Here is a 21,061-nt window from a genome sequence, read left to right on the forward strand (position 1 = left end):
GGCACTCTCCTGCCAGCCATTCAGGCTGAAGATGATGGGCTCGTTTCGTATTATGAAGTCAGTGTGTGCCGGCGCACGCGTCCGCCCTCGTCTTGGATGGGGTACTGGGTGAAAGAAAAGGGGTGCGGGATGGGTTGGAAATAAATTTTCATTTCTACTAATGTTTACGAGCCGCAATAAACTAATTTCCAATCTAGATTATCGCGTGCTTTCGTGTGGTGGTGGTGGTGGTGGTACGACTTCTGGTAAGTTTTTCCACCGAGTTTAGTTGCCAAGGCGTACTTCTTTCTCTGTGTTTGGTAAAAATGCTATTTGGACATCGTTTGGAGTTTCGTTTGGAGTGTTACAGGGCTCTTTGATTGTATTATATGCATAGTTTTATGGCTTTGTACTTTGTTGAAATTCAATATCCTTTATTTTCCACACATTTTTTTGTGTATTCTTCATAAAATGTTGTTTGCATCAAACTTGCACAAGATCAGCGTATTGTAAAAAAGTTATAAAATTTATTATATTTTGTTTGCATCGTTGCTGTTTGTCCGAAAACCTTGCTCGACTGCCCTTTTTTGGCACGAAATATCTTCCTTCAATAATCCTCTTCTCATGTAGCGGCGACTACAAGATCGAACATTGGCTGCTTCTCGTGGAAAACGTCTTGATGGTACGACTGATGTGCAACACGTCGAACCAAAGCATCCCAAATCGGGTTGAGAGGTAGAGCATGAGGTAAAAGCCAGTGTAAGGTACAGCTCCTGCAACGATACAAAACACACAACGATGCTTATGTTCTCGCTCGTGATGATGATGATGATGATGATGATAGGATTCGCCAAATTGGCACTCGTACGTCCGTTCGTTCGTTCGCTCATCCGCTGCTTGCGAAAGCGAAACGTATTGGCCTCGTTGTTCTATCTATATCCCGGCTCGCTCGGCTGTTGCGAGCTTTCGCAGTGGCACCATCCTTTCCCTGGAGGGCATCTCGCCACCGCCGCCGCCGCCGCCTTCGCCACTTTGCACCCGATGATCACAAATAACGAGAAGTAATTTCATAATAATAAATAAATATATAGATAAATAAATAAACATACCAATAAATGAATAAATTGAATGAACCGGCCAGTAAAAATGGTGCGAATCGGGGTGAGAGTATTGCCAGAGCCCTGTGCGATCGTGCCAGCGTACGGTCCTAAGCAGAGGGAACAGAGCACACGCCCTGGCAGTGTTCGGGGTACGTGCTTTTTTCCTCTTTCTTCTTTTTTCTACCAGCACAATTTGCTCGTTACTTTGCTACTGCAACCGTTGTGGAGGTGCGGTGTGTGTGTTTGAAGCGTCGCCGGGGGTTTTCTTTTCGGAGGAAACGCAAGGACACCCTATCCTTTTGCTGAAGTTGCAAAAAAGCGTTCGGATGGTGTGCTACCTCGCTGTGCCAAGTTGTTGTTGGGGCAAGGCGGTTAAGTGGTTGCAGAAATTGATGAAATATTCGTCGCATTTATCTTGCCCTACACCAGCACCGCTGCACACAAACTAACCAATCAAACAATCAAGCGCAGCGTATCTGGGTACGGTTGATAAGGTTTGCGGTGCTGGTCGTTGTGGGGAGAGCTGGGTGTCACCGAACTGGCACTGCAAAATGCAGTGCAGCAGTTCATTTGGCTGCAGCGCTGGCTGGTGCTGGCGGGCAATAAAAATCAGTGCAACAGTCCAACCGTTACATGAAAATATGATGAAATTGGAAGCAAACCACTCCCGGGAGGTCAAGTGATGGAAATAGAATACAATAAGTAACACAAAAAAACGGGAAGGGCAACAGGGCATAAAAATAAACACAAAAAAGGTTTCGGAAAGTTGAGCTCTCGAGTCATTTCTCGCACGGCAACATTTCAAACTTCCAGCGCAGTAAATGAAACAAGAGCTTTTTGTTTGAAAACTTACTTTCGCTTAAGACACTTAGCACATTCCTTTTGCCGTCTATTTCTGTACATCTCACGGGGGAAAGATCTAGAAGAGGTTTTATTGAAAGTTTTTCACCTTTGTGTAAATAAATTATTTCAATTTTTTCGAAACTCCGCCAGACGACAGATGGAGGCGATGGGAATGGGGTAAAAATATCAAAAAAAAAAAAAGAGAAGGTAACTGCTAGACTGTGGGTAGAAACTTTTCCCTCCAGCAAACAGTATCATTGACGAAAGGTAATTTAGTAAATTGGTTCCAAGTTGAGAAATGCGGGGAAGTGGTCGAAAAGAAGCGTTCATACAAGAAGTGGAGCGGGCTTATTTTAAGTGCTTCGTGTACCGCTGGGAGATGGAGCTAAGTGTCCGGTGCTGTGATTGGATGTTTAACGAAACATTTGTAATGAGGCAATAGTTTAAATGTGTTCTGTTTTTTTTTCGAGGAGAACCAAAGGGTCCTTCCAAGAAAGGCAGCGATGCTGTAGAGCGTGCCCTGCAAAACCCTTTCCCCTAATGCGATTTCATTGATGAGTAATCACAAATAAAAATAAAAGTTGTTTCCGCCCGGAATCGTAGCAGGCGAGCATACTTGCTGGTAAGGGAGCGGGGGAAGGATTTTTGCAGCCCCTGGATTGCTCCAGGGAATTTAATCATTGTTCACCGATGCACGAAACATAATAAAGAGAGCACGCTCGATAATGCTGCCCGGTTTCACAAAGACACACATACACACTCGCACGCACAAGGCACACACACATACCGAGGGAAATGAAATCGTTCATATTCCGCTTTATTCTATGCTTGCTCCGTGTGTCCTGCCACTACTCCCCTGCCTGCTCGTTATCATTGTTTTGTTGGATGCGGAGTTTTAAAGGACAAGTTTTTCTGTTGATGCACACCATCTCACCATTTCCTAGCGTTATACGTGCACAGTGATAACGCGCTGGAAGGATGGTGCCTACGGGATGCAACAGCGGGCGAGTGGGGTGTGAGAGTGTGAGGAGGCAGAAGAAGAAGAAGAAGCAGCAGCAAAAAAAAATGCGCCCAAATCAAATCATCATAAAGCATGATCTCGTCCTTTCTGCATCCATCGGGCTGTGTCGGGGGCTGCATTGCTCGTAAATTGTGAAACCCGTCGCGCTGTGCCGATGTGCCGGATGCGATAAAGAGAGCGGAGAGTACTGGGGGAGAATGCCACCGGAGACCAGGGACCTCGGTGGTGGGCACCGAGTGGCATAAAAATTTAATTTGATTAAAACAACAGGCAGGCAGGCTGGCTGGCTGGTGCACGAAAAACTGTGCGGGGCATTTTTTTCTGCCGGCCCCACGCCATCGCCCCCAGTGGTGTGGGGATGACGAGCCGTACGGTCAGCTAACAAAATATTCCTTGAAACTGTGTTCAACTCGCCCCACAACGGGGCAATAGGGCTGACGCGGGAGGGAAGGTGGAGCAGCGGGACAGAGGACCGGGAAGATGATCCCTCACGAGGGAAGTTTTTTAGAAGTTTTCTCCCCGATGCCTCATTCCACGGAAAAGTTTCTTGTTGCTACCCTGTTTCGGGAAGGGTGGAGTGGGAGGGGGAGAGGGAGGGGTGGAGTGTGGTTCGGCCATCGAGTTTTATTTTTCGCCTCCCGTTCGTCACGCTCGAACAATGTTTGTTTGTGGCAAAATGGTCATAAAATGATGTGCTACAAATGTGACGCTCTATTTCAATGGCGATTAGAGAAAGGGGAGGGATGGCGCAAGGGTGTGGATCTCCTGCATCCCCCTGTAGGGTAAGAGGGGAAAGGGAACTAAGCGGAAGGCATTGTGTGTATGTGTTTGTGTGATGTAGGGAAAAAAGGGAAGCCTATACCCGGATGCACGCTGGCTCGGTTACTGGAACGAGCTTGTTTGCCGTGTAAGCACCTCTGGTGGTGGTCCCTATTTTCAGTTGAAGGGCTGCTGACGATTTTACGACGTACAGTGACGTCCTATTTGTTTGATGCTTGCGTTTGATTGGATTTGTTTTTGGGAAACTCCAAGGTATAGAACGTAGATTAAATGTTATTCTCAAAAATGCTTAAAAATATTTACATCTTGTCTTCTTACACTTTCAATCTTGAACAGAGTTGGTGTACGAGTGTATGGTAGGCGTGCCGTACGCTTACTGATATAAAGATTGGGAGCTATCTGGCTAAAGTTTCCTTTATAATGCTTAACGATCCTGTTGAGTAGCGCCTAAATGTATACGTTGTTTCGGTCCAAAGAAAAATATAACTAATAACTTCGCGTGGTAATATGCAATGTAATAAATTATGTAGTACCATTTGTTTTTAACACTTTTTCATTATCGATTAAACGTGTTTCTTTTTAATGTTTGAAATAGCCTAAAACAAAAAGAAAAAAAAAACACAATAATATGCGTCAAAGGAAAAATTAACCCTAAGGACGTTGACAAGCGCCTGAAAGTATGCAATTAGTAAATGGATAATTTTTGTCATACCGATTTTGGAAAAAAAATCATGAAAGAAATGTTTTCGGTTAGAATCTAATATGAATTTTGAATCATGAAAGATTGGGCTTATTTACACAATTCATCGTTGTTACTATGATAACGTATGGACAAAAACAACTGCCAACCAATTACTACCAACGACAAACACTACTAAAAGTGAAATTTGCTAATAAATGATAGCAATCATTCAGCAACAGATACGATGCCATATTCCATCCATCACTGTAACATTCAAATTTTACGATCATTGCATCGGTCTCCACGAGGCACAATTTTGGTCACCAAAAACGGATCCTGCCAACGCGAAACGGGCCAGCCCGCACCGTCCAAACTCACCACAAAGTGGTACGACGGCACGGTACAGTTAAATGTATTATCATGCTTTCGTGCGAATGTGCCTGTTTTCTAATTTTGACCGTAATGTTCGATCAAAGACATTTCACACCCGAACGGTCGGCGATGCTGGCTGCTCCCGTACACCGACGCCAATCGATTGGCACCCTAGCGAACTGGTGGCTGATCAATTTTTCTATCCCAAATGTCCATAGGGCACTGTCACCGCCGGCCGTTTTGGGCTGAAGATAGCGCCCGAGGGTAAAATGCGGTCATCTCATTGTTTACGGAAAATTTGATTACTTTGCGCTTCGGGTTACGCCACAAAGGCTGTCGGATGGATGTTTGGGCAGGCGTGTTACGGTTCTGGCGCGCAAACGTACGACCTCGGGAGCGTCCCGTGGGAGCTGCTACCAATTCAATTCGATCAAGGTGGCTCGAAGGCGGTTGTGTGGCGGGATTCCCTTGCCCGTTTGTCTCGCCTCGGCGAACGTAACGGGGAGCGCGATGTGATCAGTACGAGCCACGGAACGATAGATGAAGAAAAAGTCGAATGAAAGGAACAAAAAACATGAAACAAGCTCACACAGGAGCCTTTTTCCAGCCAGCTGGCACCGGTGAAAAGCGATGCCATCACAAGGGACAGTGTCATAAAATTCTATTTATTCAAATGACTGCGTTTTCCGAACAGGAAGTGTGGGCCGTATGCGATGCCACGTTGGTTGGGGGACGGCGTTTGCCATCGCACGGGTTGTGCTGGGTGGGAAAATTTCACAGGCCAACCGACTGCACACTCGTGGGACAGCGAAGGTGCTTGCTTTTAACGAGATGTACAATGGAAGGGTGTGGGGAGGATTTAAAAAAAAACTGCGTGTCCAACGTCCCATCCATTAGATATGTGTGTATGTGACTGTGTGTGTGTGCATATGTGTAAACGGTGCCATTTGCCGATAACTAGGTCAAGTGCGATGTTTCACGTGTTGGGTTTCACGTGGAACTGTGGTAGGTTTGGAAGTTTTAATTTACGTGAAACCGCTCCCTAAATGCCGGCTGGGAGATGGTTTAGCGGCCATTTTTCGATTTAAACTACAGAACGTTACAGAAACGCACCGGTTAGCCTAATGGACTCGTGGGAAATCAATTCAATTCTGAGCAGAAGAGAGCTGTTTTTTCTGTCGTGTTTGTTGTAAAATACATGTGTAATGGTTGTGGGGTCCATTTAATTTGATCGTAATGGTTTCTGGTTAGGACGGTTTGGAGGAAGGCCCAAGCGCGTGTTTAGTTATTGCTGGTTCACTGTAATAACTGTTAGAAATGTAGACATTTTAGTAGAATTGATTCCATGAACCATGGAGGTCATTATTTTGCAAAAGTTTACAAAGTTTCTAATTCAAAACACTACTCTAAAGCAAAAAGAAACATGATTGAAAACAAATCATATGAATTGTTGGTCCCATCACTACAAGATGAGCGCCTAAATGTAGACCCAATATAAAATCCATGGCAGTTGCAAGAACAGTTAACGAACACGTATTGCATAACTTCGGGAGCTTGCAAGCTGAACATATAACATCAACAGTTAATGTTAATGTTACATGCTAATGTTCAATGTGCATGTTCATTCAGCTATATATTTTATGTCAATTAGTAAAATATAGTAAAAATACGAAACTTTTCAACTTTTTGCCATTTTTTCTGTAAAACATCTGCTATTCGTACTTCACTTCTACTAAGTACCTAATTAATTTGGGAGCAAAGTACCTCATTAATGTGCCGTTATGCGTACACGCCAATGCGCGACAAAAGATGTTTTTTAATTAGTCTAATACCAAGGATAATTTCATTCAAAATCACCCTTTCGTGAAAAGTGAATCCTCTGTTTGCACAACAACACCAAAAACAAAATATAAAGCTTTCGGTTCTAAGGCGTGTGGATCTTTTCAGAACTACTAATTAGATTACTACTAACTAGAATTATGCAAACGTGTGTTTAAAACAGAGACATAATTCAATAGGAAACGCACTCAAGTGCTCACATGTGACACTCATTAAGAAACAAATGGTACTCTAAGTGGGTATCCACTCATCTGCATCATCTGTGCAAAGTAGCGTAAATTACGATGAATACAAAAAAACTAACTGAAAATGAAGAAAAATCTTTGGTGCTTCCCACACAAAAGAAGCTCTGTTGTGAATGGAAATGGGAAAATAGAACGAATGTAATTAATGGGTCCAAAGAGGATTCAGCATGAAGGAGAAAATAGACATTCGTTCACTACGGAGGAATAAAGCAAACGCTTCCCCTTGATCGCTTGCCTCAGTAAAGGCAAGAAGTAAGGCGAACGTCAATGGAAGCACTAAATCAAAAGTAAACAATAGTCACCCATCCATCACGGCGGGTTTCTTTGCGTTTGTAATTTTGAAAAGTTTTGCTCAACTTATTCCACTCCACCTCAAAGCGACCGATCCCTGTCGACGTGAACGCTGGGCGTTCCCTGTGGGCAGGTATATGAAACGAAACCGAATCCAAAAAACAACCTCGTTTTCCACGAAGATGCTAACAAGTGCAACACTAGAGGGCCACCAGGAGCCATCCCAAACATTTTTCTGCCCCAAACATCGAGTGTCCATTTTATCCCAATTGTCCTTAGGGGGATATATCTAGGGTGTTTGGTGCCAGAAAGTTTTTGCGTCAACTTTTGGGCCATACGGCGCATGGCCAGCATGTGATACGTGTGTCCGGAGGCGTTCCAGTGCCAGTAGCTTCGCCTGCTTTCCGTTTGCTGTGTGCTTGGTGGCTCGGAGGGCGGAAAAGACCAGCCATCCAACACCACCGCGCAAAACGGCACGCGCGGGTACACTTGGTACGACGCGTATCAACGTCATCAATCAATGTCGTAACATTTTTCGACTGAAAAATTGTTAGATTCCGTGGTGTGTCGTGTCGTGGTGCAGGAAAGGGCAGCGATGTTGGCAAAGAAGGAAAAAAGAAACAGTGCACATTGGCAAGCGTTGTACTAACACTCTCAAAAATTGGCTCCAAAAATGAGTTTGAGGTTATAGCAAGGGGTGTGGTGGTGGTGTTATCCTTCTCCCCATCCCCTTGCCCGGATGCTCGGCGTGTCCAGTTATGGATTGTTCCCAAAAGGTACTGATCCCAAATGGAAACGTGCCGGGTAACGGTGCCACTGTGAGCAGATACTGTCAAATGATGGAGTAGATATCTCAACCGTGCAGCCCTAACGAGTGGTGGGGCTCGGTAATGGAAACATTCCATCAACAACGCCAATGACTGCGGGTTGCTGTTTGCGGTCGTCTTTGATGACGTAGGGCGTACATATATATATTTTTTTCTTGCTGGGGCGATGATGTACTTCTTGGGATGTAGTGTGTTTGAGGTTTGATGGTGAGTCCTTCAGGGACGAATGTGGGCTGGATGGAATGGTAGCTAAAGTGAGCAGAGCGAAATGAATGACCCGCTTTGCTCGGATCAAAAAAATAAGCGAACCAGAGAAAGAATGGGAGAGAAGTTTGTCTTTATTTATTTGTTCTGAAGCCATCTCCAAAAGATCGGTATACATATAAAATTTCCCTGATATGGTCTCGATTTCATTTGATCGTCTAGCAAATTGGTGGTTTTGTTTGATGTGTTCACACTCACGCACACGTACACACCTTTCTGCATTTCCCGTGTCGGCTTCGATTGATAATTTGTCATTGCCTAAAGATATCAATCGCTGTAACGCCCTCCGAACCACCCCCCCCCCCCCCCCCCCGCTGGCAATCATGCCAGTCGCTCATGAAAAAGGGTTCTTTGGGTTTCGAAGAAGAGACCTAGGCTCCATGTGCCTTGTGGCTTGTTAATTAATTAGTTGCTACCTTGTTTGTTGCTGGTTCGGTGAGCCCGGTTACATGATACGGTTCGCAAAAATGTGTTCGGTTCGAAGAAATGAGCTGCCAATTTAAACGGCCCGGGAGCGTGTGTGGTGCGGCTGAACAATTGAATTGATTGGCTTTTTATTTACAAGAGCGAATGTGTTGTTTGTGTACAGTATTAAATGGTTGTATTTGACGAGGATTCTAAGAAAAAAGTTGGACGATATAGTAATTTATGCTGATTTGTTAAAGTTCATTTTACATTTGTTATCATGTTTTTGTTATTAAAGAGACTTGAATTGAGTGCTTCTAAATTGTGTGTAGCTTTATGCAGCATGCTAGATAATCTAAATTTAGGTAATAATAGATAAATACTGGCATTTATTGTTCGTATATTCTTGTCGGTTAATTTTGACTAGGAGCGCCCAAAAGTATGCATTAGTTATCTTTTTATTTGTACCTAATAGGATAGGATTTTGTAGACAAACAACCGAAAGACAACGCCTAAAAGTATGCATAATGTCAGATCATTATATTGCATATTTTGAGGCGCACGTGTCAATTGGAGTTCTATAGGGCAATTCAGTACAAATTATGAAATTTTATTTTTTCCCCATGATTTCTGAATGATTCCACGAAGCGTTTGTGTAAAATATTTTTTCTCGCATACTTCCAAGATAATTTCCAAATTTTGAAGCTCTTACCTCAAATCTAGCCCATAAACTGGGTGGTTATTAAGCTTAATTTAGGCAATTAAGGCTTTTCCCGCCTTGTGTCATTGCACTCATCGCGAGGGGAGCTAGGGAGGCGAAATTAAAACAAGCCCACAAAACCCACCATTATTGCGATGGATGTGTGTTTTGTGTGCGCTGTGTTTCAACGAAAGAAGCTAAAAAGAGCGCTCCAAACTCAGCACTGCGGTTTTGCGTCTCATCCGTGAGCTTACCGTCCTCGTTTTGCACTGAGGTTAATTTTATCTACACCTTCGACGCAGGCTACACACACGTACGTGGTGTAGGTGACATGACAACGGGTTGTTTTTGTACCCAGGAGGAGGAAAACGGCTGTGTGGGGATAGCATTCGCAAAAATAATAAAGATAAGCGGCGCCTTGTGATATTGAATTTTTGCTTGAGGAAGACAAAGTTCCACCAGGTCGCCCGTCTACACCGGAAGGATGTGTTCCAGCCTTGCTGATGGAGCCGTAAAACAGAACCAAAAACAGCAGCAGATAGCTGTTAACCGGTATCCTGTCCGCTTCGCCATGGTCTTCCACGTACCATCAACCCCCTAAGGGAAGCACAAGACCTTACCTGTGCTTGGCGAAAGATGAGGCAAAATTTTCGGTGTAGAAAAGTTTGGCCTCTGAAGGCGTTGAAAGGGCACTACGCCTTGCGCCTTGCGGAGGAACAGGTGGCAACACACGCACACACACACATTAACCCACACAGACAGGTAGCACAGACAACCCCTGACATCCGGGGGCATTAAGTTGGACTCTTACACACTGCTCCTCACCCGCACGCTCCCGGAAGCATCGGGGCGGTGGTGGTGTGGTCGTTTTGATCCATCCCGAGGTCTTGAGGGCATTCGTCTTAACGCTTTCTACATCTTTATGTCCCTACGGGTTTCCGGGAGGGATAATTCTTTCTTCCCACCCCCTTTTCCCCTTTTTTGCACACCCCTCGTTGCCAGAAAGCGTTGAGTTTAGGGTGTGAAAAGCGCGGTTTTTCCTCCACCACCGCTGAGCAGATAAAAGGGATAAGACACGAGTTTTCTTGGGCGCTGAGGCGTCCCGAGGGAGCGTCGCAGGCGTTTGACGCACAGCAACTTGTTGGTTGGATTGTTGGTGAACGATGGTAGGTGGTGGACTTCTCGGTAGGGTTGGTTGGCTGGTGGTTTTGAAAGAGTTTTTCCCCGCTTAGGTTACTTGGGCGTGGGTTTTTTTGTTGTTGTTGTTTCTCTCTAGATCGTGCTGTATTTCTTGACTCCCGTGGTGGTTCTGCCGAGTCTGGGATTTGTGCCGGTTGTTGGTGGCCTTTTCCCAGCGGTGCTAAGCGCAGGTGCTAATTGACGGGTGGAAATTGTTTCTCTCATCCGCCGGCGGTGGTAATGCCGAGGGAGCGTGGGTACGCAACCGGAGCATGTTTTAGAGGTGTAAGGAAAAGGTTCAACACCTTTTTAATATCGCACAGAAAATGTTGTGTTGAATTACAAATTTAACTTTTCCGCGCACCGGCGCGAGCTGTTACAGTTTCAATTATATGAGCCGGTGGTTACAGTGAAACTTTGTTTCGTTGTTGCTTCTGATACTTTGGCAAAAATTGGCAGCACAAGTTACGGGCGGTAATTATTTCAAAGATGGCTCTTTAACTGTTGTTTGACTGCTTCATAATTGCAAGTAAATGTTAATCTATTATTATTGGCACAGTGTTACAGTAACGGCAAGCTGTTATACAGCTGGTATGCAAAATGCAAAATGTGGGAGTTTAAAAGTTAAAAAATCCATTTGTCGAGAAAATTGCATACATTTTGGCGCTCTGAATTTTTAATATGTGGGACGTTAATAAATTGCAGCTGCATGAATTGAAAAATAACCGATTTTTCTACTTTTTGGAGCATATGGGCAAACAATGATATGGTTGATTCTGTTACGTTGCAAAGTTTTATTATATCAAAGGTGAATGTTCCGGTAATCGATCGATACTACAATTACCCTCACATTTTCTCCAATACAAATGCCAGCGTCACCCCCAATTAGCACTCACGCCATTGTCTGTGTTACATTTTCACCCTTGCAGACACTGCCGTCCTCACTTGGTGGAGAACACTTTCGCCCATGATTTAGCTGCTGTCAGCCGCTCAATAACACTTATCGATGATCGGTGATGCTTCACAGCCTGCCAACGGTGCTGCGCCATTATCTGCTGCCCTACTCGAGGCCAATCAGCGGCAGGCGACCCCGCAGAGGAAGCGCATGGAAAGCATGAAATAAATGAAATCAAACCGCGAGCCCCGAAATGACCGCCATTACCAGAACAAAGGAAGAACATTCTGGCGCTCGGGCGCGTCGTGAGTGTGTGCGCAGCGACGTATGGTCACAACAATTGGTCCTCGCTGGCAAAAGTGGTTAAAGTGATCCCGTTTTGTTGCTGGGTGCAAAGAGCTCTGCTACGAAACGGGGGGTTACTGAAGGGCTTGGAAACAAAACTTTACCAATTACTGACCCATTGGCGCTAAAATTGCTATAATTTTCGGACACACTCTTCACAGATTCGTGCGCACGGCATCCGCCAACGGGGTTTTACCCTCTCTCTGTCATCCGCCGCAGTTGCACGCTGACTCTGGGCACGCCGAGCCACTCAAGATGTCCTGATAACTCATTTTCCCCAGCACCCAATGCCACTAATCATCGGTCATGAGTGGCCATATTTCCCGAAATTATTTGTGGAACCGCTTCCTCTCGGTACCCAAGAAGCGGAAGGGAAGGGAAGCTTTTGAGGATGGAGGAATAGTGTGCTGTGCGAGGGAAAGCATACCGAACAGTGCTCCACACTGGTATGGTGGGAGAGTTATTTTTGTGTGAGGACATAATTCATGCCGCACACACTGCTACACAACATTAAGTGATTTAGTTTTCTAACCGGAAACCACTGCGAACCACTTCCTCTATGAGGCAGGCTATTAAATGAGTCCCGCCGCTGGCTTACCGGGGGGGGGGGGGGGGGGGGGAGAGAGGAAAGAAAAGTTGTCGGATAAGGTCTGTGCAGAATATGGTCTGTATGTGGGCGGGTGTGGTCTAACTCGGAGCATATTTGCGCCAACAAAGGCTTTTGTTCCGGTAGTTCGAGTTGGTCGGAACTAACGTTAAATTGGAGCACGGATGGTTGGGGAATATTGTATGTATCGCAAGGATGAATAATATAAATAATTATGAAAAAAATTATAACTAAAACATTTGTATTGGCAATGTATGTATGGTACAATAATCTTGACTGTATTGCATTCCTTAGCATATTTTTACTTTTGGACCCACTGCTTGTAGGCCACACAAGCTTTTCAGGGAGAAAACACAAAATTTCTAGAATTCAAAATGTTTCAGACTTTGTGGCGTTGTTAATTAAGTTGGCAATTAAAACTTAATCGACAGATTACGTCGTAGTAAAACAAGACGCTTGAAACTAATCGTATCGGAACGTAAAATGATGCAAAGCCATTCCAAGAAAGGATGCAAAGACGCGTTCAACTCCTTCGCGAAGGATTCGCCCACGATAGCACGGTGTATGTAAAACAGATTACACATACTGTGTACACATTGACCGAAGGTTTTATGTTTCAAAGTAGCTCTAGCCTCTTCTGATTCTACCTGATTTGAAGTGAAACTTCATTATTATGCTCTTGTTTTTTCTTTTCTTTTTTTCAATAAAAACTTTCTTTCTACTTACAGGCCGCAGCTTCCGACTGTCTTTTGTTCACGGCTAAAAGTATTTTCTATCCTTCGCTCAAAAGCTCGTAATCTTCTCTGTCGTCTAGACTAAACCACAGGTTGCAGTGGATTCGCTACCACTATCGGTTTGAGTTGGCTTTCGCTTTGCCAGTTTTACGGCACACATCCGGCACCATCTTACTTACTGCGCACACGGATTACCCCGTTGGAGGTATGCGGCTGCTCAACCAACACTCATTAACGGCCGGTTTTTGTGTGAGTAGTGTTTATGTACTTTTCCATCTACGGAACGTCGCGCGACGGAACGGGTTGAGCCCGGAATGGAATGTTTCGCGACAACATCCGGCGCACACACTCACACACCTACACAGAGTACCACCGTCCTGCCCGCAGGCACAGCGCGGCAACATTTCTCACCGACAGTTTATTGGTGTGTTGGTATGATTTATTTTATAGTTTTTTAAAACCAGCAACGACTTTCGTCGAGAAATTTATACGCCCGCGGTGGCGCTGTGCGCGGAACGGAAGGCGCAACGGGCTAGGAGATGTGTGGTAGTGGCGGCCCATGAAATGGTTGGCGGATGGTAGTTTCGTTGGTAGCACTCGTTGGCTCGTGTTGTCCTTGTGCCAAGGGCGGTATGCTAGGTCGTGTGGAAACGATGGCTGACAGGCGCTCATCGCGAAGGCATTTGCCGACTTCCGGCTGTCAGGTTATATTACAGGGCTATCTGGTGCGCTCTGTCCTCGCCGGGTGCTGGCCGTTATACAAACAATTCACGGTGGGGGAAGAGAAGAGAAGAGAAGACAAAAGGGGGCGACATAGGGTAGGGAAACTCTTTGGGAAAACTCATAAAACCTTAGCCCGGGCAAACGGAAGACAATGAAAAAGTTGCCTTCGCACACGAATGAGCCGCCGTGAATTCCGTAAAGCACAGGTGAACCAAGCCGGTGTACAGCGGGGTGGTATTCGTGTAGACATGCATTTTTCCTTGTTGTGCGTAGTTATGAGCTACTGGAATCATTAAAATGGTACGCCTAATGTCGCTTTGAGGTAGATCGTGAGGGCGATGAAAAGATGTGGCTTAATAATATCATGATTGTGTTACGATACTGAGCAGCTTGATGCATGCTGTTGTGAGTGTATAATTGGAAGAATAATTGTGGGAAGGGTTCTAACATATGTTTTACCGTGAGAGCTTTATAATAGTGTCCACAGTTTCTGAATAAGTTAAGAATGTGTGGATATAATTGCAATGCCTTCAAGTGTGTTACTCTACGATCGTAACGCCATAAAGTATGCAATTAGCGTTACAAAAGCTGAGAAACGTAACGCTGAGGCTGTTTAGTACAATTAATTGTAGAGGTTTGATACATTTAGGCAGAAAATGTTTGGCTTTAATATACAATTTGTTAAAAAAACACTAATTTCTTGATTCTTTGCATTAAAGTAATAGCATCTGCCTTTAACTCTACTCTCGTCGACTCATGTTCGTGAAGCCCGAAGTTCCACAAAGTACATTTATTCTTGTTAAGTGAAATCAGCGCCTAAAGATATGCAATATTGTTTATTTTCATACTAAATTGGCTGCATTCGAGGTAACGCTTTCGTCAGATTAATCATATTGATAATAGAAGTACACATTATGAATGGAAGATCTTAAAATTCTCCGCACATTTTTCAATTCTGCAGCGGAGTCGTAGTTTTTTGTACAGATACTCAAGCCATCTTTATAGTATTCGCTTGTGATCTTCCTCAGTAACTTTCTCACTGTCTCTACAATGCAGGTGGAACGTCGTGCCTAACCGGAAGCATGCAGCCCAGTTTTGTAAGGAACGCCCGGGATGATTGTGTCCGTATTAATAATAAAGTTTTCGCTTAGACAACCTGAAATATTAAATACCTGTAATTGTCCTGTATTCGGTTAGGATTTTATTGTTTCTCTAATGTGCATTCCGGGTGGTTCGTGTTGTGGCATCTCCACACCAACTCTGCATGACTGTTGTGCTGATCGGATGTGTCAGCATTAAAAGTTAGGTCCTGTGTTGTTCTTAGCCGCCCCGCGCACTCGTATAATGCTTCAGCCTGATCCGAAAGAGAAAGGGAGAGAGTGAGAGAGAGAGAGAGAATTCCTCCACGTAGGAGAAGTTGAATATCTTTCTAGCGCGGCGCCGGGAGTGTAAAGTTTTACTTACCAACTGGTCTTCACCGTCGTCTTGGGCTCATTTTTGTTATGCGCCCTAGAGTCGGATTTCATTGCTGGGGGAGGGAGGGGAATGTATTTTCTTTTGTTCAGGTTGTTGTTGTTGTGGGGTGGGTGCCCAGCAGAAAATGGGAAAGTCACGTTGAACACGGCCGTGACCGGTGCGGGGCGCAAACATTCCACCAGGTATCCGCTTCCGATTGCATTAGCGAAAAAGGTATCATCGGAGGGTTTTGATTAGTCTATTGGTACGATACGCTGGCGGGACAGTATGAAGGCACCCCACGGTCGGGTGGCGGAGCAAAACAGGAAATGTTGAAATAGAAAACTTTTCCGTACGCTCGGTTTTTATGTGCCTTTTCCTTATGGCGGCGAGGTTATGCGCACGCGAGAAGGACTACGACAACAAGACCGCCTTTGATCCTTGTGTTTCTTTGCCGCTCGCTTTTCTCTTTGTGCTGTTTGTCTGTTTTGTTTTGCCTGCACAAAATTCGAATTCGTTGTTTAGTTAAGCTCGCATGTTTCGCAGGTTCGATTCTGTGGCCAGCACATATCCGCCGAAAAACCTGCACCCACCCCTGCTGGTTCTGTGCACCCGCCATAAATATCTAACGAGCGGCACCGTGAAAGGACCGAGCGGTGGCCCTCGTGGCTCGAGGCACACCAACGGACGCAAAACGTGTCCAAACAGAAATGTCGGTAGCGCAACCATTAATGATGAGCATTTGGCCGCTTGTGGAGTGGATCCGTTTGTGTGTGTGTGTGTGTTCTTTTGGAGCGCACTGGCGGGTCTTTGAGGTTAAATTTCCTGTTAGCCGGAGTTTGCGTGACGACCTAAACCCAAGCGAGGTAGAGCCTGTCACGAATTGAATTTTCACGCGATGTTCGCCACACCGCCCGGTGTCGGAGGTGGTGCGAGTGTTGAGTATTGCATTCGTCCAGGTGTGTGTGTGCCCTCGTACGCATCGAAAATGCATGCACGCACTGTTGATACATTTTGTCATAATGTTGACTGTTCCGATTTGGAAAACGGTGGGCTGAATACGGGACGAGTATTGAATCAATTTGGTTTTGCGTTGAAATACGGTCCATTCACGCTATTCTTCGCACAAATGACACATAAAAATGCACAATCAACCCGTGGGGGAGGGGTTTAATAAACGCTGGAAGGTGCTACACCGTGTGCAGTGTTCGTGTTAGCTTTCACAACTGAGCAACGCCGTGGGTGCGATGGCAGCATGATCACTGTTAGGAATGTGTTCCCTGTGCTGACACTATCAATTACATCATTCAATAAATGCTGCTCAAAACTGACGGGCTACAACAATGCATCGAGTCACTAACGTTCCTGCCCGTGCTTGTTTTAAAACATGTGTGAGACCCGTTGCAATTATTGCCTGATGTTGAATGAAATTAACAACGCAGCAAATTGATGAAGCACGTGGCCGGGTATGGCCCGGCTCGCTACTGTCATATCCGGTCATGTTTTGGAATGATTCTTTCGCCGACGGGGTCGGGGTGTGCATCACGTAGCGTGACTCTTGCCACTCAACTGGAGACGCCAATCACTGTCAGCTTTAATTAACCTTTGCTGCTCTCGCGTGTATCTTGTCTGGCCCCGGGGGAAAGGGATTTGCCGCTGGTTCGACGTTGTGCTGTATGGCGGCAAGGATTAAACTGGTGGGTGTGATAGAATTGCATTCGCGCTACGGGTTTTATTAGATTTTTATGTGGAGTTTAAAAAATAGTATTAACATTAAGTTAAGGTTTTTTCGGTAGTTTTAAAGTCATTCTATGATGTATGAACTTGTTTCAAGCCAATAATTTCGATCGATTAAACTAGAATGCATTGCTGAATAAACCTAGAGCCGAATTTCGTGAGAAAAGCGCCTAAATGTATACTATACATTTAACCATTTACATGGTTTTCCAGGGGTTCTCATAGCTGTGGGACACTTTCTTGACTTCTTCTTATGTGAAATAAACATAATGTAATGGTAATTGGACTCCCTAGCATCCTTGTTGGACAAATCCAATAGGAATTTCCAAAGCGCCTGTCCAAAAAGGATGACATAGAGTTACAATAGAGTTCACAATATGAAGTTCACTTCGCTGAAGAAAAAGTCAAGAAAGTGTCCCACAACTATAAGAACCCCTGAAAAACACGTTATCATCATTTTTTCTTTGCAGTACCTAATTTGGTTTAAATTTGTTCATGGTAAAAAGTTAAAAGCAATTCCAATTTTCTACATGAATGTTCAAGATCGTTTTGAATAAGATGCCCATAGTTATTAAGATTAAGAATATATTTGTAACTGGCAATGTTCAGCTACAATCGGGGCGATTAATTGAAAACTGCTTGAATATGGGAACATAATTTACAAATGTATTGCATGCTAAGGTATTCATAATGGCGCTTCGATGACAGTTATTTCAATTGTAACTAATTCTGTTCATTGACCATGCTAAACATTGCATACGAATGTGCCAAACGACCGTGATCGCATTTCAATGCTACCCTTGTACATTTGTACCTAGTTGCAATGGGGAAAAACTGTTGCAGTCTCAATTCTGGGCTTATTCTAAACGGCTTAGCAGGGAACAGGACGGAAGAGATTCACTGGCGGTGTGCTGGTTTGTTTCAATTACGCCATTGTTTATTTGCTAATCTTTTTTGTCTACAAGCCTCCGGGTATTAGCAGCGTGAGATAGATAAGAAGGAAATCCGGCCAATAATTTGTGTGAGCTTTGGTAGACCCGGGGCGGGCGATGTTCTGCCGGAGACCGAAGGGCAGAACACGGGAGGGAGATATTAAAGGAAAACATGCATTTAGATTGTTCGGCTGCAGTGATTGTGCTGCTGGAAATGTGCATTGTTTTGCTTTCTTGGAACCGGAGCCGACAGGGAGCCGGCAAGATGAGTTCGAAACAAAGAAAAGGACATAAAAGTGGACTGCTGTTAAAAGTGGAATGATGTTTATTCATAACAAAAGCTCGGCTGGTACCCCCGGTCTTGCCAGCTCACCGTTGGTGGTGTTGTTGTTTGCTTTTACAGGGTTTCCCACGATTTATTGGTCAGTTCCCATGATTTTTTGGTGCGTTCCCACGATTTTTTGGTTGTATCCCATAGATTTTTGGTTCGATCCTATAATTTATTGGTATTTTCCGATTGGATATCAATACAATTAGACCAAAAAATTCTGGGAAACGACCAAAAAATCGTGGGAACGCACCAAAAAAATATGGGAATCCACCAAAAATTGATGGGAACCAACCAATATATCGTGGGAAACCCTGTATGTTGAGATTTAGTGTACAACACCTGAAACCGAGAGGTACACATCCCAAAGAAGATAAGCTTGTACGAAGTGCGGCAGTGTAGGCCTAGCTGTGCTGGCAGGGAAAAATCTTTTGATATCGTCTTAAGCGCACAGAGGGTACTGTAAATGGACACCTTAGCAACCAGGAGCCTCACCTGCCTGCTGCACCTTTCAGGCACATTTGTTTGCATTAATAGGGTTTCTACCGGTGGCTTCGTGTTTCTTTGGGTCAGATGCGAACAAGGGTTACGATTTAAAATAATCTCGTCCAATCTAGTTTAAAGCGGCCAGTGTGTGATTGCGCTACTGTTCTTCATCAATGGGGATAAGTGTTGTGTCATCGACGAGGTGTTACCATTTAGCTAGGTGTGTTTCAAGTGGTTTGGGGGTTTGGTTTTTCAGAAAATAATGTGACTGGTCACTTTATAAACACATTTCTTACGGTTAGTCAGTTTAAGAGATAATTTGATTTACAATTTGTTTAAAGTAAAGCTTAAATTAATAAGTATATAATTGCTTAAAGTATGAGCAACGCTTTAAAAAGCGCTGTACAACTTGCTTTTGCTTTCCCTAGCATTTACCACCACTTATAAGCAGCTTTCAACTAAAGATGAACCTGAATAGATAGGAGGAAAAGCTCCCAGTGGTAAGATTGCCATCGTTTCCCGGCAACTTTCTTGCTTGCATCATTCCCGGCTCAGCTACCGGTTCGTTCAGCAGGCCAGCCAGCCAGCCAACCAACCAGGATGTTGATTCGTTACAAGTAGCGTGGCGCTTTTCGTCAGTTTCACCCTCTTGAGCCGTTGACCATTTGGAAGCAAAATTCACTCCACTCGACCGCACTACTTGACTACTTGACCGGAGCGAAGCGTTGGTGGAGTTGGGTTTTTATTTTTGATGGCCCCGTCCGCTCGCTCGCTTCCTCCATTCCATTGAAGAGTGCTCGAAGTGGTTTGCCAGTTTATAAAAATCACTTCGAAAAGAGTCCTCAGGGGGGTAGCGGGGGGGGGGGAGTGTAAGTGAACAGTAAGGTGAAGCTTTCTGTCGGAGGGCTGATTCTCATTCATGGTGCCACGGCGTGCGTTGCTGCTGCTGTTGCAAAATGTAAGCGCACCAATGTGTCATACCGCGCGAGAGAGAAGGTTAAGTGCGTGCCACTTTACGTTGCGAAGATCGGACGGGTCGGGATGATTGATCACCGTGGGTTGTGTAAAATTATGTACGGAAGAATCAGTACCCGGTGAAGAAGAAAGGACATTGTGGTGAGTGTACGGTTTTTCTCGGAATTTTGGAGTACACCCGGCAGAACGAGAAGCATTTTTGAGCGTAAGTGTGTGGTTTCTTGTGGTCGTTTTGTATGCTTTGAAGTGCTTCACCGAGAGAAGCTTTGTGAGTAGTTTTATTTATACTTAAAAATTGATATGTTTTTAATGTTTTACACGAGTTTTTTTTGGGTACAATGAGTTGATTAATGAAAATGAGTTGAAAAGAAATAAGTAAAATGGCTGTAAAATGGAAAGAAATTGTGAGAGAAAAGGATAAATAGTGATTTAATTACCTGGACATGTTCATTATTAACAACTGTTTATCTGAAAAAAGCAAAGCTGAGAAGGCTTTTGCTTTTATATCTTTTAAGTTTATTTTCAATCTAAAATTAGACAAAGATCCATTTTTTCTGTTCATACTTTTCGTTGATATAACGTCAACCATCAACAAGTGGGCAGAGCCTTGAGATACGTTTTCATTAGCACAAGATTCGTTCCACGAAACCTGAACTGAACTTTCACTGCGCCCTGACCCGTTTGGTGCAGATTTGAAGCGATTAGAAGATTCCTGGAAACTAGGTCCATCACTTAAGGGCACACAATACGAACCGGGTGGGCAGGGGAGAGCACTCCTAATGAAAGGTATTTAATTAGACAGCTTTTTCCAGCGTGGTCAAGCGCTTGCTTCCACTGCCTTGGGGGTTCATCCTGAGCTGAAATCAGAAAATTAAGTTTGAAAACGTTGGCTTTGGGGTTTGATATCTTGCAGCAGTTGTGATAACTTTGTTGAAGAAACGGTTGAAAGGATAACTTTCAACACTACAAAGGTTTTGTGTGGAAGTCACAGAGAAACTAGGTCAATTGTGTAGTATGCTCTAGACATCGTAAACATGTAAACATTTGGTTGAGACGAGGCAAATGTCTAGCGACACCAAGCTAAAAGCACCGTCTATGCCACGAGACGTGTCGAAGCGATAATCACGTGATGGTTCATTTGTTAACCATGATGTTCGACATATTGGCTCTGTTTGATATACTTCACCTTACTGGAGCGCGTGCTGTCTATGAGTGATGCGATGCCATCGCCTTATCGCTGTCACCATCGGGTCGGGGGATCAACAGGTTTCATCTTTGACTAGTGCCTGCTTGTAAAACCGCTCTCGTCAGTGTGTT

This window comes from Anopheles gambiae, chromosome 2 (genome assembly GCF_943734735.2).
Source record: "Anopheles gambiae chromosome 2, idAnoGambNW_F1_1, whole genome shotgun sequence".
NCBI classification, from domain to species: Eukaryota; Metazoa; Arthropoda; class Insecta; order Diptera; family Culicidae; genus Anopheles; species Anopheles gambiae.